Below are 18,178 nucleotides of genomic sequence, written 5' to 3'. Positions count from 1 at the left end.
GGTTTCCGTACCATTTCTTGCGCATTACGGTTCGAACAATCGAACACCTATACGGATTCTCCTGTACAGTGGCAGATATGTAAATACGGGGTTTTCATACCATTTCTTGCGCATTACGGTTCGAACACTCGAACACCTATACGGATTCTCCTGCACAGTGGCAGATATGTAAATACGGGTTTACATACCATTTCTTGCGCATTACGGTTCGAACACTCGAACACCTATTCGGATTCTCCTACACAGTGGCAGATATGTAAATACGGGGTTTCGGTACCATTTCTTGCGCATTACGGTTCGAACACTCGAACACCTATACGGATTCTCCTGCACAGTGGCAGATATGTAAATACGGGGTTTCCATACCATTTCTTGCACATTACGGTTCGAACACTCGAACACCTATGCGGATTCTCCTACAAAGTGGCAGATATGTAAATACGGGGTTTCCGTACCATTTCTTGCGCATTACGGTTCGAACACTCGAACACCTATACGGATTCTCCTGCACAGTGGCAGATATGTAAATACGGGGTTTCGGTACCATTTCTTGCGCATTACGGTTCGAACACTCGAACACCTCTACGGATTCTCCTGCATAGTGGCAGATATGTAAATACGGGGTTTCCGTACCATTTCTTGCGCATTACGGTTCGAACACTCGAACACCTATACGGATTTTCCTGCACAGGGGCAGATATGTAAATACGGGGTTTCCGTACCATTTCTTGCGCATTACGGTTCGAACACTCGAACACCTATACGGATTCTCCTGCACAGTGGCAGATATGTAAATACGGGGTTTACATACCATTTCTTGCGCATTACGGTTCGAACAATCTAACACCTATACGGATTCTCCGGCACAGTAGCAGATATGTAAATACGGGGTTTCCGTACCATTTCTTGCGCATTACGGTTCGAACACTCGAACTCCTATACGGATTCTCCTGCACAGTGGCATATATGTAAATACGGGGTTTACATACCATTTCTTGCGCATTACGGTTCGAACAATCGAACACCGATACGGATTCTCCTGCACAGTGGCAGATATGTAAATACGGGGTTTCCATACCATTTCTTGCGCATTACGGTTCGAACACTCGAACACCTATACGGATTCTCCTGCACAGTGGCAGATATGTAAATACGGGGTTTCCATACCATTTCTTGCGCATTACGGTTCGAACAGTCGAACACCTATACGGATTCTCCTGCACAGTGGCAGATATGTAAATACGGGTTTACATAACATTTCTTGCGCATTACGGTTCGAACACTCGAACACCTATTCGGATTCTCCTACACAGTGGCAGATATGTAAATACGGGGTTTCGGTACCATTTCTTGCGCATTACGGTTCGAACACTCGAACACCTATACGGATTCTCCTGCACAGTGGCAGATATGTAAATACGGGGTTTCTATACCATTTCTTGCGCATTACGGTTCGAACACTCGAACACCTATACGGATTCTCCTGCACAGTGGCAGATATGTAAATACGGGGTTTCCGTATCATTTCTTGCGCATTACGGTTCGAACACTCGAACACCTATACGGATTCTCCTGCACAGTGGCAGATATGTAAATACGGGGTTTCCGTACCATTTCTTGCGCATTACGGTTCGAACACTCGAACACCTATACGGATTCTCCTGCACAGTGGCAGATATGTAAATACGGGGTTTACATACCATTTCTTGCGCATTACGGTTCGAACAATCGAACACCTATACGGATTCTCCGGCACAGTAGCAGATATGTAAATACGGGGTTTCCGTACCATTTCTTGCGCATTACGGTTCGAACACTCGAACTCCTATACGGATTCTCCTGCACAGTGGCAGATATGTAAATACGGGGTTTACATACCATTTCTTGCGCATTACGGTTCGAACAATCGAACACCTATACGGATTCTACTGCACAGTGGGAGATATGTAAATACGGGGTTTCCATACCATTTCTTGCGCATTACGGTTCGAACACTCGAACACCTACACGGATTCTCCTGCACAGTGGCAGATATGTAAATGCGGGGTTTCCATACCATTTCTTGCGCATTACGGTTCGAACACTCGAACACCTATACGGATTCTCCTGCACAGTGGTAGATATGTAAATACGGGTTTACATACCATTTCTTGCGCATTATGGTTCGAACACTCGAACACCTATTCGGATTCACCTACACAGTGGCAGATATGTAAATACGGGGTTTCGGTACCATTTCTTGCGCATTACGGTTCGAACACTCGAACACCTATACGGATTGTCCTGCACAGTGGCAGATATGTAAATACGGGGTTTCCATACCATTTCTTGCACATTACGGTTCGAACACTCGAACACCTATGCGGATTCTCCTACAAAGTGGCAGATATGTAAATACGGGGTTTCCGTACCATTTCTTGCGCATTACGGTTCGAACAATCGAACACCTATACGGATTCTCCTGCACAGTGGCAGATATGTAAATACGGGGTTTCCATACCATTTCTTGCGCATTACGGTTCGAACACTCGAACACCTATACGGATTCTCCTGCACAGTGGCAGATATGTAAATACGGGTTTACATACCATTTCTTGCGCATTACGGTTCGAACACTCGAACACCTATTCGGATTCTCCTACACAGTGGCAGATATGTAAATACGGGTTTTCGGTACCATTTCTTGCGCATTACGGTTCGAACACTCGAACACCTATACGGATTGTCCTGCACAGTGGCAGATATGTAAATACGGGGTTTCCATACCATTTCTTGCACATTACGGTTCGAACACTCGAACACCTATGCGGATTCTCCTACAAAGTGGCAGATATGTAAATACGGGGTTTCCGTACCATTTCTTGCGCATTACGGTTCGAACACTCGAACACCTATACGGATTCTCCTGCACAGTGGCAGATATGTAAATACGGGGTTTCTATACCATTTCTTGCGCATTTCGGTTCGAACACTCGAACACCTATACGGATTCTCCTGCACAGTGGCAGATATGTAAATACGGGGTTTCGGTACCATTTCTGGCGCATTACGGTTCGAACACTCGAACACCTATACGGATTATCCAGCACAGTGGCAGATATGTAAATACGGGGTTTACATTCCATTTCTCACGCATTACGGTTCAAACACTCGAACACCTATACGGATTCTCCTGCACAGTGGCAAATATGTAAATACGGGGTTTCGGTACCATTTCTTGCGCATTACGGTTCGAACACTCGAACACCTATATGGATTCTCCTGCACAGTGGCAGATATGTAAATACGGGGTTTCCATACCATTTCTCACGCATTACGGTTCGCACACTCGAACACCTATACGGATTCTCCTGCACAGTGGCAGATATGTAAATACGGGGTTTCCGTACCATTTCTTGCGCATTACGGTTCGAACACTCGAACACCTATACGAATTCTCCTGCACAGTGGCAGATATGTAAATACGGGGTTTCTATACCATTTCTTGCGCATTACGGTTCGAACAATCGAACACCTATACGGATTCTCCGGCACAGTGGCAGATATGTAAATACAGGGTTTCGGTACCATTTCTTGCGCATTACGGTTCGAACACTCGAACACCTATACGGATTATCCTGCACAGTGGCCGATATGTAAATACGGGGTTTACATACCATTTCTCACGCATTACGGTTCAAACACTCGAACACCTATACGGATTCTCCTGCACAGTGGAAGATATGTAAATACGGGGTTTCGGTACCATTTCTTGCGCATTACGGTTCGAACACTCGAACACCTATACGGATTCTCCTGCACAGTGGCATATATGTAAATACGGGGTTTACATACCATTTCTTGCGCATTACGGTTCGAACAATCGAACACCTATACGGATTCTCCTGCACAGTGGCAGATATGTAAATACGGGGTTTCCATACCATTTCTTGCGCATTACGGTTCGAACACTCGAACACCTATATGGATTCTCCTGCACAGTGGCAGATATGTAAATACGGGGTTTCTATACCATTTCTTGCGCATTACGGTTCGAACACTCGAACACCTATACGGATTCTCCTGCACAGTGGCAGATATGTAAATACGGGGTTTCCGTACCATTTCTTGCGCATTACGGTTCGAACACTCGAACACCTATACGGATTCTCCTGCACAGTGGCAGATATGTAAATACGGGGTTTCCGTACCATTTCTTGCGCATTACGGTTCGAACACTCGAACACCTATACGGATTCTCCTGCACAGTGGCAGATATGTAAATACGGGGTTTCCATACCATTTCTTGCGCATTACGGTTCGAACACTCGAACACCTATACGGATTCTCCTGCACAGTGGCAGATATGTAAATACGGGGTTTCCATACCATTTCTTGCGCATTACGGTTCGAACAGTCGAACACCTATACGGATTCTCCTGCACAGTGGCAGATATGTAAATACGGGTTTACATAACATTTCTTGCGCATTACGGTTCGAACACTCGAACACCTATTCGGATTCTCCTACACAGTGGCAGATATGTAAATACGGGGTTTCGGTACCATTTCTTGCGCATTACGGTTCGAACACTCGAACACCTATACGGATTCTCCTGCACAGTGGCAGATATGTAAATACGGGGTTTCTATACCATTTCTTGCGCATTACGGTTCGAACACTCGAACACCTATACGGATTCTCCTGCACAGTGGCAGATATGTAAATACGGGGTTTCCGTATCATTTCTTGCGCATTACGGTTCGAACACTCGAACACCTATACGGATTCTCCTGCACAGTGGCAGATATGTAAATACGGGGTTTCCGTACCATTTCTTGCGCATTACGGTTCGAACACTCGAACACCTATACGGATTCTCCTGCACAGTGGCAGATATGTAAATACGGGGTTTACATACCATTTCTTGCGCATTACGGTTCGAACAATCGAACACCTATACGGATTCTCCGGCACAGTAGCAGATATGTAAATACGGGGTTTCCGTACCATTTCTTGCGCATTACGGTTCGAACACTCGAACTCCTATACGGATTCTCCTGCACAGTGGCAGATATGTAAATACGGGGTTTACATACCATTTCTTGCGCATTACGGTTCGAACAATCGAACACCTATACGGATTCTACTGCACAGTGGGAGATATGTAAATACGGGGTTTCCATACCATTTCTTGCGCATTACGGTTCGAACACTCGAACACCTACACGGATTCTCCTGCACAGTGGCAAATATGTAAATACGGGGTTTCCATACCATTTCTTGCGCATTACGGTTCGAACACTCGAACACCTATACGGATTCTCCTGCACAGTGGTAGATATGTAAATACGGGTTTACATACCATTTCTTGCGCATTATGGTTCGAACACTCGAACACCTATTCGGATTCTCCTACACAGTGGCAGATATGTAAATACGGGGTTTCGGTACCATTTCTTGCGCATTACGGTTCGAACACTCGAACACCTATACGGATTGTCCTGCACAGTGGCAGATATGTAAATACGGGGTTTCCATACCATTTCTTGCACATTACGGTTCGAACACTCGAACACCTATGCGGATTCTCCTACAAAGTGGCAGATATGTAAATACGGGGTTTCCGTACCATTTCTTGCGCATTACGGTTCGAACAATCGAACACCTATACGGATTCTCCTGCACAGTGGCAGATATGTAAATACGGGGTTTCCATACCATTTCTTGCGCATTACGGTTCGAACACTCGAACACCTATACGGATTCTCCTGCACAGTGGCAGATATGTAAATACGGGTTTACATACCATTTCTTGCGCATTACGGTTCGAACACTCGAACACCTATTCGGATTCTCCTACACAGTGGCAGATATGTAAATACGGGTTTTCGGTACCATTTCTTGCGCATTACGGTTCGAACACTCGAACACCTATACGGATTGTCCTGCACAGTGGCAGATATGTAAATACGGGGTTTCCATACCATTTCTTGCACATTACGGTTCGAACACTCGAACACCTATGCGGATTCTCCTACAAAGTGGCAGATATGTAAATACGGGGTTTCCGTACCATTTCTTGCGCATTACGGTTCGAACACTCGAACACCTATACGGATTCTCCTGCACAGTGGCAGATATGTAAATACGGGGTTTCTATACCATTTCTTGCGCATTTCGGTTCGAACACTCGAACACCTATACGGATTCTCCTGCACAGTGGCAGATATGTAAATACGGGGTTTCGGTACCATTTCTGGCGCATTACGGTTCGAACACTCGAACACCTATACGGATTATCCAGCACAGTGGCAGATATGTAAATACGGGGTTTACATACCATTTCTCACGCATTACGGTTCAAACACTCGAACACCTATACGGATTCTCCTGCACAGTGGCAAATATGTAAATACGGGGTTTCGGTACCATTTCTTGCGCATTACGGTTCGAACACTCGAACACCTATATGGATTCTCCTGCACAGTGGCAGATATGTAAATACGGGGTTTCCATACCATTTCTCACGCATTACGGTTCGCACACTCGAACACCTATACGGATTCTCCTGCACAGTGGCAGATATGTAAATACGGGGTTTCCGTACCATTTCTTGCGCATTACGGTTCGAACACTCGAACACCTATACGAATTCTCCTGCACAGTGGCAGATATGTAAATACGGGGTTTCTATACCATTTCTTGCGCATTACGGTTCGAACAATCGAACACCTATACGGATTCTCCGGCACAGTGGCAGATATGTAAATACAGGGTTTCGGTACCATTTCTTGCGCATTACGGTTCGAACACTCGAACACCTATACGGATTATCCTGCACAGTGGCCGATATGTAAATACGGGGTTTACATACCATTTCTCACGCATTACGGTTCAAACACTCGAACACCTATACGGATTCTCCTGCACAGTGGAAGATATGTAAATACGGGGTTTCGGTACCATTTCTTGCGCATTACGGTTCGAACACTCGAACACCTATACGGATTCTCCTGCACAGTGGCATATATGTAAATACGGGGTTTACATACCATTTCTTGCGCATTACGGTTCGAACAATCGAACACCTATACGGATTCTCCTGCACAGTGGCAGATATGTAAATACGGGGTTTCCATACCATTTCTTGCGCATTACGGTTCGAACACTCGAACACCTATATGGATTCTCCTGCACAGTGGCAGATATGTAAATACGGGGTTTCTATACCATTTCTTGCGCATTACGGTTCGAACACTCGAACACCTATACGGATTCTCCTGCACAGTGGCAGATATGTAAATACGGGGTTTCCGTACCATTTCTTGCGCATTACGGTTCGAACACTCGAACACCTATACGGATTCTCCTGCACAGTGGCAGATATGTAAATACGGGGTTTCCGTACCATTTCTTGCGCATTACGGTTCGAACACTCGAACACCTATACGGATTCTCCTGCACAGTGGCAGATATGTAAATACGGGGTTTACATACCATTTCTTGCGCATTACGGTTCGAACAATCGAACACCTATACGGATTCTCCGGCACAGTAGCAGATATGTAAATACGGGGTTTCCGTACCATTTCTTGCGCATTACGGTTCGAACACTCGAACTCCTATACGGATTCTCCTGCACAGTGGCAGATATGTAAATACGGGGTTTACATACCATTTCTTGCGCATTACGGTTCGAACAATCGAACACCTATACGGATTCTCCTGCACAGTGGGAGATATGTAAATACGGGGTTTCCATACCATTTCTTGCGCATTACGGTTCGAACACTCGAACACCTACACGGATTCTCCTGCACAGTGGCAGATATGTAAATACGGGGTTTCCATACCATTTCTTGCGCATTACGGTTCGAACACTCGAACACCTATACGGATTCTCCTGCACAGTGGCAGATATGTAAATACGGGTTTACATACCATTTCTTGCTCATTACGGTTCGAACACTCGAACACCTATTCGGATTCTCCTACACAGTGGCAGATATGTAAATACGGGGTTTCGGTACCATTTCTTGCGCATTACGGTTCGAACACTCGAACACCTATACGGATTGTCCTGCACAGTGGCAGATATGTAAATACGGGGTTTCCATACCATTTCTTGCACATTACGGTTCGAACACTCGAACACCTATGCGGATTCTCCTACAAAGTGGCAGATATGTAAATACGGGGTTTCCGTACCATTTCTTGCGCATTACAGTTCGAACAATCGAACACCTATACGGATTCTCCTGTACAGTGGCAGATATGTAAATACGGGGTTTTCATACCATTTCTTGCGGATTACGGTTCGAACACTCGAACACCTATACGGATTCTCCTGCACAGTGGCAGATATGTAAATACGGGTTTACATACCATTTCTTGCGCATTACGGTTCGAACACTCGAACACCTATTCGGATTCTCCTACACAGTGGCAGATATGTAAATACGGGGTTTCGGTACCATTTCTTGCGCATTACGGTTCGAACACTCGAACACCTATACGGATTCTCCTGCACAGTGGCAGATATGTAAATACGGGGTTTCCATACCATTTCTTGCACATTACGGTTCGAACACTCGAACACCTATGCGGATTCTCCTACAAAGTGGCAGATATGTAAATACGGGGTTTCCGTACCATTTCTTGCGCATTACGGTTCGAACACTCGAACACCTATACGGATTCTCCTGCACAGTGGCAGATATGTAAATACGGGGTTTCGGTACCATTTCTTGCGCATTACGGTTCGAACACTCGAACACCTCTACGGATTCTCCTGCATAGTGGCAGATATGTAAATACGGGGTTTCCGTACCATTTCTTGCGCATTACGGTTCGAACACTCGAACACCTATACGGATTTTCCTGCACAGGGGCAGATATGTAAATACGGGGTTTCCGTACCATTTCTTGCGCATTACGGTTCGAACACTCGAACACCTATACGGATTCTCCTGCACAGTGGCAGATATGTAAATACGGGGTTTACATACCATTTCTTGCGCATTACGGTTCGAACAATCTAACACCTATACGGATTCTCCGGCACAGTAGCAGATATGTAAATACGGGGTTTCCGTACCATTTCTTGCGCATTACGGTTCGAACACTCGAACTCCTATACGGATTCTCCTGCACAGTGGCATATATGTAAATACGGGGTTTACATACCATTTCTTGCGCATTACGGTTCGAACAATCGAACACCTATACGGATTCTCCTGCACAGTGGCAGATATGTAAATACGGGGTTTCCATACCATTTCTTGCGCATTACGGTTCGAACACTCGAACACCTATACGGATTCTCCTGCACAGTGGCAGATATGTAAATACGGGGTTTCCATACCATTTCTTGCGCATTACGGTTCGAACAGTCGAACACCTATACGGATTCTCCTGCACAGTGGCAGATATGTAAATACGGGTTTACATAACATTTCTTGCGCATTACGGTTCGAACACTCGAACACCTATTCGGATTCTCCTACACAGTGGCAGATATGTAAATACGGGGTTTCGGTACCATTTCTTGCGCATTACGGTTCGAACACTCGAACACCTATACGGATTCTCCTGCACAGTGGCAGATATGTAAATACGGGGTTTCTATACCATTTCTTGCGCATTACGGTTCGAACACTCGAACACCTATACGGATTCTCCTGCACAGTGGCAGATATGTAAATACGGGGTTTCCGTATCATTTCTTGCGCATTACGGTTCGAACACTCGAACACCTATACGGATTCTCCTGCACAGTGGCAGATATGTAAATACGGGGTTTCCGTACCATTTCTTGCGCATTACGGTTCGAACACTCGAACACCTATACGGATTCTCCTGCACAGTGGCAGATATGTAAATACGGGGTTTACATACCATTTCTTGCGCATTACGGTTCGAACAATCGAACACCTATACGGATTCTCCGGCACAGTAGCAGATATGTAAATACGGGGTTTCCGTACCATTTCTTGCGCATTACGGTTCGAACACTCGAACTCCTATACGGATTCTCCTGCACAGTGGCAGATATGTAAATACGGGGTTTACATACCATTTCTTGCGCATTACGGTTCGAACAATCGAACACCTATACGGATTCTACTGCACAGTGGGAGATATGTAAATACGGGGTTTCCATACCATTTCTTGCGCATTACGGTTCGAACACTCGAACACCTACACGGATTCTCCTGCACAGTGGCAGATATGTAAATACGGGGTTTCCATACCATTTCTTGCGCATTACGGTTCGAACACTCGAACACCTATACGGATTCTCCTGCACAGTGGTAGATATGTAAATACGGGTTTACATACCATTTCTTGCGCATTATGGTTCGAACACTCGAACACCTATTCGGATTCTCCTACACAGTGGCAGATATGTAAATACGGGGTTTCGGTACCATTTCTTGCGCATTACGGTTCGAACACTCGAACACCTATACGGATTGTCCTGCACAGTGGCAGATATGTAAATACGGGGTTTCCATACCATTTCTTGCACATTACGGTTCGAACACTCGAACACCTATGCGGATTCTCCTACAAAGTGGCAGATATGTAAATACGGGGTTTCCGTACCATTTCTTGCGCATTACGGTTCGAACAATCGAACACCTATACGGATTCTCCTGCACAGTGGCAGATATGTAAATACGGGGTTTCCATACCATTTCTTGCGCATTACGGTTCGAACACTCGAACACCTATACGGATTCTCCTGCACAGTGGCAGATATGTAAATACGGGTTTACATACCATTTCTTGCGCATTACGGTTCGAACACTCGAACACCTATTCGGATTCTCCTACACAGTGGCAGATATGTAAATACGGGTTTTCGGTACCATTTCTTGCGCATTACGGTTCGAACACTCGAACACCTATACGGATTGTCCTGCACAGTGGCAGATATGTAAATACGGGGTTTCCATACCATTTCTTGCACATTACGGTTCGAACACTCGAACACCTATGCGGATTCTCCTACAAAGTGGCAGATATGTAAATACGGGGTTTCCGTACCATTTCTTGCGCATTACGGTTCGAACACTCGAACACCTATACGGATTCTCCTGCACAGTGGCAGATATGTAAATACGGGGTTTCTATACCATTTCTTGCGCATTTCGGTTCGAACACTCGAACACCTATACGGATTCTCCTGCACAGTGGCAGATATGTAAATACGGGGTTTCGGTACCATTTCTGGCGCATTACGGTTCGAACACTCGAACACCTATACGGATTATCCAGCACAGTGGCAGATATGTAAATACGGGGTTTACATTCCATTTCTCACGCATTACGGTTCAAACACTCGAACACCTATACGGATTCTCCTGCACAGTGGCAAATATGTAAATACGGGGTTTCGGTACCATTTCTTGCGCATTACGGTTCGAACACTCGAACACCTATATGGATTCTCCTGCACAGTGGCAGATATGTAAATACGGGGTTTCCATACCATTTCTCACGCATTACGGTTCGCACACTCGAACACCTATACGGATTCTCCTGCACAGTGGCAGATATGTAAATACGGGGTTTCCGTACCATTTCTTGCGCATTACGGTTCGAACACTCGAACACCTATACGAATTCTCCTGCACAGTGGCAGATATGTAAATACGGGGTTTCTATACCATTTCTTGCGCATTACGGTTCGAACAATCGAACACCTATACGGATTCTCCGGCACAGTGGCAGATATGTAAATACAGGGTTTCGGTACCATTTCTTGCGCATTACGGTTCGAACACTCGAACACCTATACGGATTATCCTGCACAGTGGCCGATATGTAAATACGGGGTTTACATACCATTTCTCACGCATTACGGTTCAAACACTCGAACACCTATACGGATTCTCCTGCACAGTGGAAGATATGTAAATACGGGGTTTCGGTACCATTTCTTGCGCATTACGGTTCGAACACTCGAACACCTATACGGATTCTCCTGCACAGTGGCATATATGTAAATACGGGGTTTACATACCATTTCTTGCGCATTACGGTTCGAACAATCGAACACCTATACGGATTCTCCTGCACAGTGGCAGATATGTAAATACGGGGTTTCCATACCATTTCTTGCGCATTACGGTTCGAACACTCGAACACCTATATGGATTCTCCTGCACAGTGGCAGATATGTAAATACGGGGTTTCTATACCATTTCTTGCGCATTACGGTTCGAACACTCGAACACCTATACGGATTCTCCTGCACAGTGGCAGATATGTAAATACGGGGTTTCCGTACCATTTCTTGCGCATTACGGTTCGAACACTCGAACACCTATACGGATTCTCCTGCACAGTGGCAGATATGTAAATACGGGGTTTCCGTACCATTTCTTGCGCATTACGGTTCGAACACTCGAACACCTATACGGATTCTCCTGCACAGTGGCAGATATGTAAATACGGGGTTTCCATACCATTTCTTGCGCATTACGGTTCGAACACTCGAACACCTATACGGATTCTCCTGCACAGTGGCAGATATGTAAATACGGGGTTTCCATACCATTTCTTGCGCATTACGGTTCGAACAGTCGAACACCTATACGGATTCTCCTGCACAGTGGCAGATATGTAAATACGGGTTTACATAACATTTCTTGCGCATTACGGTTCGAACACTCGAACACCTATTCGGATTCTCCTACACAGTGGCAGATATGTAAATACGGGGTTTCGGTACCATTTCTTGCGCATTACGGTTCGAACACTCGAACACCTATACGGATTCTCCTGCACAGTGGCAGATATGTAAATACGGGGTTTCTATACCATTTCTTGCGCATTACGGTTCGAACACTCGAACACCTATACGGATTCTCCTGCACAGTGGCAGATATGTAAATACGGGGTTTCCGTATCATTTCTTGCGCATTACGGTTCGAACACTCGAACACCTATACGGATTCTCCTGCACAGTGGCAGATATGTAAATACGGGGTTTCCGTACCATTTCTTGCGCATTACGGTTCGAACACTCGAACACCTATACGGATTCTCCTGCACAGTGGCAGATATGTAAATACGGGGTTTACATACCATTTCTTGCGCATTACGGTTCGAACAATCGAACACCTATACGGATTCTCCGGCACAGTAGCAGATATGTAAATACGGGGTTTCCGTACCATTTCTTGCGCATTACGGTTCGAACACTCGAACTCCTATACGGATTCTCCTGCACAGTGGCAGATATGTAAATACGGGGTTTACATACCATTTCTTGCGCATTACGGTTCGAACAATCGAACACCTATACGGATTCTACTGCACAGTGGGAGATATGTAAATACGGGGTTTCCATACCATTTCTTGCGCATTACGGTTCGAACACTCGAACACCTACACGGATTCTCCTGCACAGTGGCAAATATGTAAATACGGGGTTTCCATACCATTTCTTGCGCATTACGGTTCGAACACTCGAACACCTATACGGATTCTCCTGCACAGTGGTAGATATGTAAATACGGGTTTACATACCATTTCTTGCGCATTATGGTTCGAACACTCGAACACCTATTCGGATTCTCCTACACAGTGGCAGATATGTAAATACGGGGTTTCGGTACCATTTCTTGCGCATTACGGTTCGAACACTCGAACACCTATACGGATTGTCCTGCACAGTGGCAGATATGTAAATACGGGGTTTCCATACCATTTCTTGCACATTACGGTTCGAACACTCGAACACCTATGCGGATTCTCCTACAAAGTGGCAGATATGTAAATACGGGGTTTCCGTACCATTTCTTGCGCATTACGGTTCGAACAATCGAACACCTATACGGATTCTCCTGCACAGTGGCAGATATGTAAATACGGGGTTTCCATACCATTTCTTGCGCATTACGGTTCGAACACTCGAACACCTATACGGATTCTCCTGCACAGTGGCAGATATGTAAATACGGGTTTACATACCATTTCTTGCGCATTACGGTTCGAACACTCGAACACCTATTCGGATTCTCCTACACAGTGGCAGATATGTAAATACGGGTTTTCGGTACCATTTCTTGCGCATTACGGTTCGAACACTCGAACACCTATACGGATTGTCCTGCACAGTGGCAGATATGTAAATACGGGGTTTCCATACCATTTCTTGCACATTACGGTTCGAACACTCGAACACCTATGCGGATTCTCCTACAAAGTGGCAGATATGTAAATACGGGGTTTCCGTACCATTTCTTGCGCATTACGGTTCGAACACTCGAACACCTATACGGATTCTCCTGCACAGTGGCAGATATGTAAATACGGGGTTTCTATACCATTTCTTGCGCATTTCGGTTCGAACACTCGAACACCTATACGGATTCTCCTGCACAGTGGCAGATATGTAAATACGGGGTTTCGGTACCATTTCTGGCGCATTACGGTTCGAACACTCGAACACCTATACGGATTATCCAGCACAGTGGCAGATATGTAAATACGGGGTTTACATACCATTTCTCACGCATTACGGTTCAAACACTCGAACACCTATACGGATTCTCCTGCACAGTGGCAAATATGTAAATACGGGGTTTCGGTACCATTTCTTGCGCATTACGGTTCGAACACTCGAACACCTATATGGATTCTCCTGCACAGTGGCAGATATGTAAATACGGGGTTTCCATACCATTTCTCACGCATTACGGTTCGCACACTCGAACACCTATACGGATTCTCCTGCACAGTGGCAGATATGTAAATACGGGGTTTCCGTACCATTTCTTGCGCATTACGGTTCGAACACTCGAACACCTATACGAATTCTCCTGCACAGTGGCAGATATGTAAATACGGGGTTTCTATACCATTTCTTGCGCATTACGGTTCGAACAATCGAACACCTATACGGATTCTCCGGCACAGTGGCAGATATGTAAATACAGGGTTTCGGTACCATTTCTTGCGCATTACGGTTCGAACACTCGAACACCTATACGGATTATCCTGCACAGTGGCCGATATGTAAATACGGGGTTTACATACCATTTCTCACGCATTACGGTTCAAACACTCGAACACCTATACGGATTCTCCTGCACAGTGGAAGATATGTAAATACGGGGTTTCGGTACCATTTCTTGCGCATTACGGTTCGAACACTCGAACACCTATACGGATTCTCCTGCACAGTGGCATATATGTAAATACGGGGTTTACATACCATTTCTTGCGCATTACGGTTCGAACAATCGAACACCTATACGGATTCTCCTGCACAGTGGCAGATATGTAAATACGGGGTTTCCATACCATTTCTTGCGCATTACGGTTCGAACACTCGAACACCTATATGGATTCTCCTGCACAGTGGCAGATATGTAAATACGGGGTTTCTATACCATTTCTTGCGCATTACGGTTCGAACACTCGAACACCTATACGGATTCTCCTGCACAGTGGCAGATATGTAAATACGGGGTTTCCGTACCATTTCTTGCGCATTACGGTTCGAACACTCGAACACCTATACGGATTCTCCTGCACAGTGGCAGATATGTAAATACGGGGTTTCCGTACCATTTCTTGCGCATTACGGTTCGAACACTCGAACACCTATACGGATTCTCCTGCACAGTGGCAGATATGTAAATACGGGGTTTACATACCATTTCTTGCGCATTACGGTTCGAACAATCGAACACCTATACGGATTCTCCGGCACAGTAGCAGATATGTAAATACGGGGTTTCCGTACCATTTCTTGCGCATTACGGTTCGAACACTCGAACTCCTATACGGATTCTCCTGCACAGTGGCAGATATGTAAATACGGGGTTTACATACCATTTCTTGCGCATTACGGTTCGAACAATCGAACACCTATACGGATTCTCCTGCACAGTGGGAGATATGTAAATACGGGGTTTCCATACCATTTCTTGCGCATTACGGTTCGAACACTCGAACACCTACACGGATTCTCCTGCACAGTGGCAGATATGTAAATACGGGGTTTCCATACCATTTCTTGCGCATTACGGTTCGAACACTCGAACACCTATACGGATTCTCCTGCACAGTGGTAGATATGTAAATACGGGTTTACATACCATTTCTTGCGCATTACGGTTCGAACACTCGAACACCTATTCGGATTCTCCTACACAGTGGCAGATATGTAAATACGGGGTTTCGGTACCATTTCTTGCGCATTACGATTCGAACACTCGAACACCTATACGGATTGTCCTGCACAGTGGCAGATATGTAAATACGGGGTTTCCATACCATTTCTTGCACATTACGGTTCGAACACTCGAACACCTATGCGGATTCTCCTACAAAGTGGCAGATATGTAAATACGGGGTTTCCGTACCATTTCTTGCGCATTACGGTTCGAACAATCGAACACCTATACGGATTCTCCTGCACAGTGGCAGATATGTAAATACGGGGTTTCCATACCATTTCTTGCGCATTACGGTTCGAACACTCGAACACCTATACGGATTCTCCTGCACAGTGGCAGATATGTAAATACGGGTTTACATACCATTTCTTGCGCATTACGGTTCGAACACTCGAACACCTATTCGGATTCTCCTACACAGTGGCAGATATGTAAATACGGGGTTTCGGTACCATTTCTTGCGCATTACGGTTCGAACACTCGAACACCTATACGGATTGTCCTGCACAGTGGCAGATATGTAAATACGGGGTTTCCATACCATTTCTTGCACATTACGGTTCGAACACTCGAACACCTATGCGGATTCTCCTACAAAGTGGCAGATATGTAAATACGGGGTTTCCGTACCATTTCTTGCGCATTACGGTTCGAACACTCGAACACCTATACGGATTCTCCTGCACAGTGGCAGATATGTAAATACGGGGTTTCTATACCATTTCTTGCGCATTTCGGTTCGAACACTCGAACACCTATACGGATTCTCCTGCACAGTGGCAGATATGTAAATACGGGGTTTCGGTACCATTTCTGGCGCATTACGGTTCGAACACTCGAACACCTATACGGATTATCCAGCACAGTGGCAGATATGTAAATACGGGGTTTACATACCATTTCTCACGCATTACGGTTCAAACACTCGAACACCTATACGGATTCTCCTGCACAGTGGCAAATATGTAAATACGGGGTTTCGGTACCATTTCTTGCGCATTACGGTTCGAACACTCGAACACCTATATGGATTCTCCTGCACAGTGGCAGATATGTAAATACGGGGTTTCCATACCATTTCTCACGCATTACGGTTCGCACACTCGAACACCTATACGGATTCTCCTGCACAGTGGCAGATATGTAAATACGGGGTTTCCGTACCATTTTTTGCGCATTACGGTTCGAACACTCGAACACCTATACGAATTCTCCTGCACAGTGGCAGATATGTAAATACGGGGTTTCTATACGATTTCTTGCGCATTACGGTTCGAACAATCGAACACCTATACGGATTCTCCGGCACAGTGGCAGATATGTAAATACAGGGTTTCGGTACCATTTCTTGCGCATTACGGTTCGAACACTCGAACACCTATACGGATTATCCTGCACAGTGGCCGATATGTAAATACGGGGTTTACATACCATTTCTCACGCATTACGGTTCAAACACTCGAACACCTATACGGATTCTCCTGCACAGTGGAAGATATGTAAATACGGGGTTTCGGTACCATTTCTTGCGCATTACGGTTCGAACACTCGAACACCTATACGGATTCTCCTGCACAGTGGCAGATATGTAAATACGGGGTTTCGGTACCATTTCTTGCGCATTACGGTTCGAACACTCGAACACCTATACGGATTCTCCTGCACAGTGGCAGATATGTAAATACGGGGTTTCTATACCATTTCTTGCGCATTACTGTTCGAACACTCGAACACCTATACGGATTCTCCTGCACAGTGGCAGATATGTAAATACGGGGTTTACATACCATTTCTAGCGCATTACGGTTCGAACACTCGAACACCTATACGGATTCTCCGGCATAGTGGCAGATATGTAAATACGGGGTTTCCGTACCATTTCTTGCGCATTACGGTTCGAACGCTCGAACACCTATACGGATTCTCCTGCACAGTGGCCGATATGTAAATACGGGGTTTACATACCATTCTTGCACATTACGGTTCGAACACT

This window comes from Camellia sinensis, chromosome 15 (assembly GCF_055761805.1).
Source record: "Camellia sinensis isolate YWXY chromosome 15, ASM5576180v1, whole genome shotgun sequence".
Taxonomy (NCBI): Eukaryota; Viridiplantae; Streptophyta; class Magnoliopsida; order Ericales; family Theaceae; genus Camellia; species Camellia sinensis.
Note: the sequence above shows the minus strand (reverse complement) of the source record.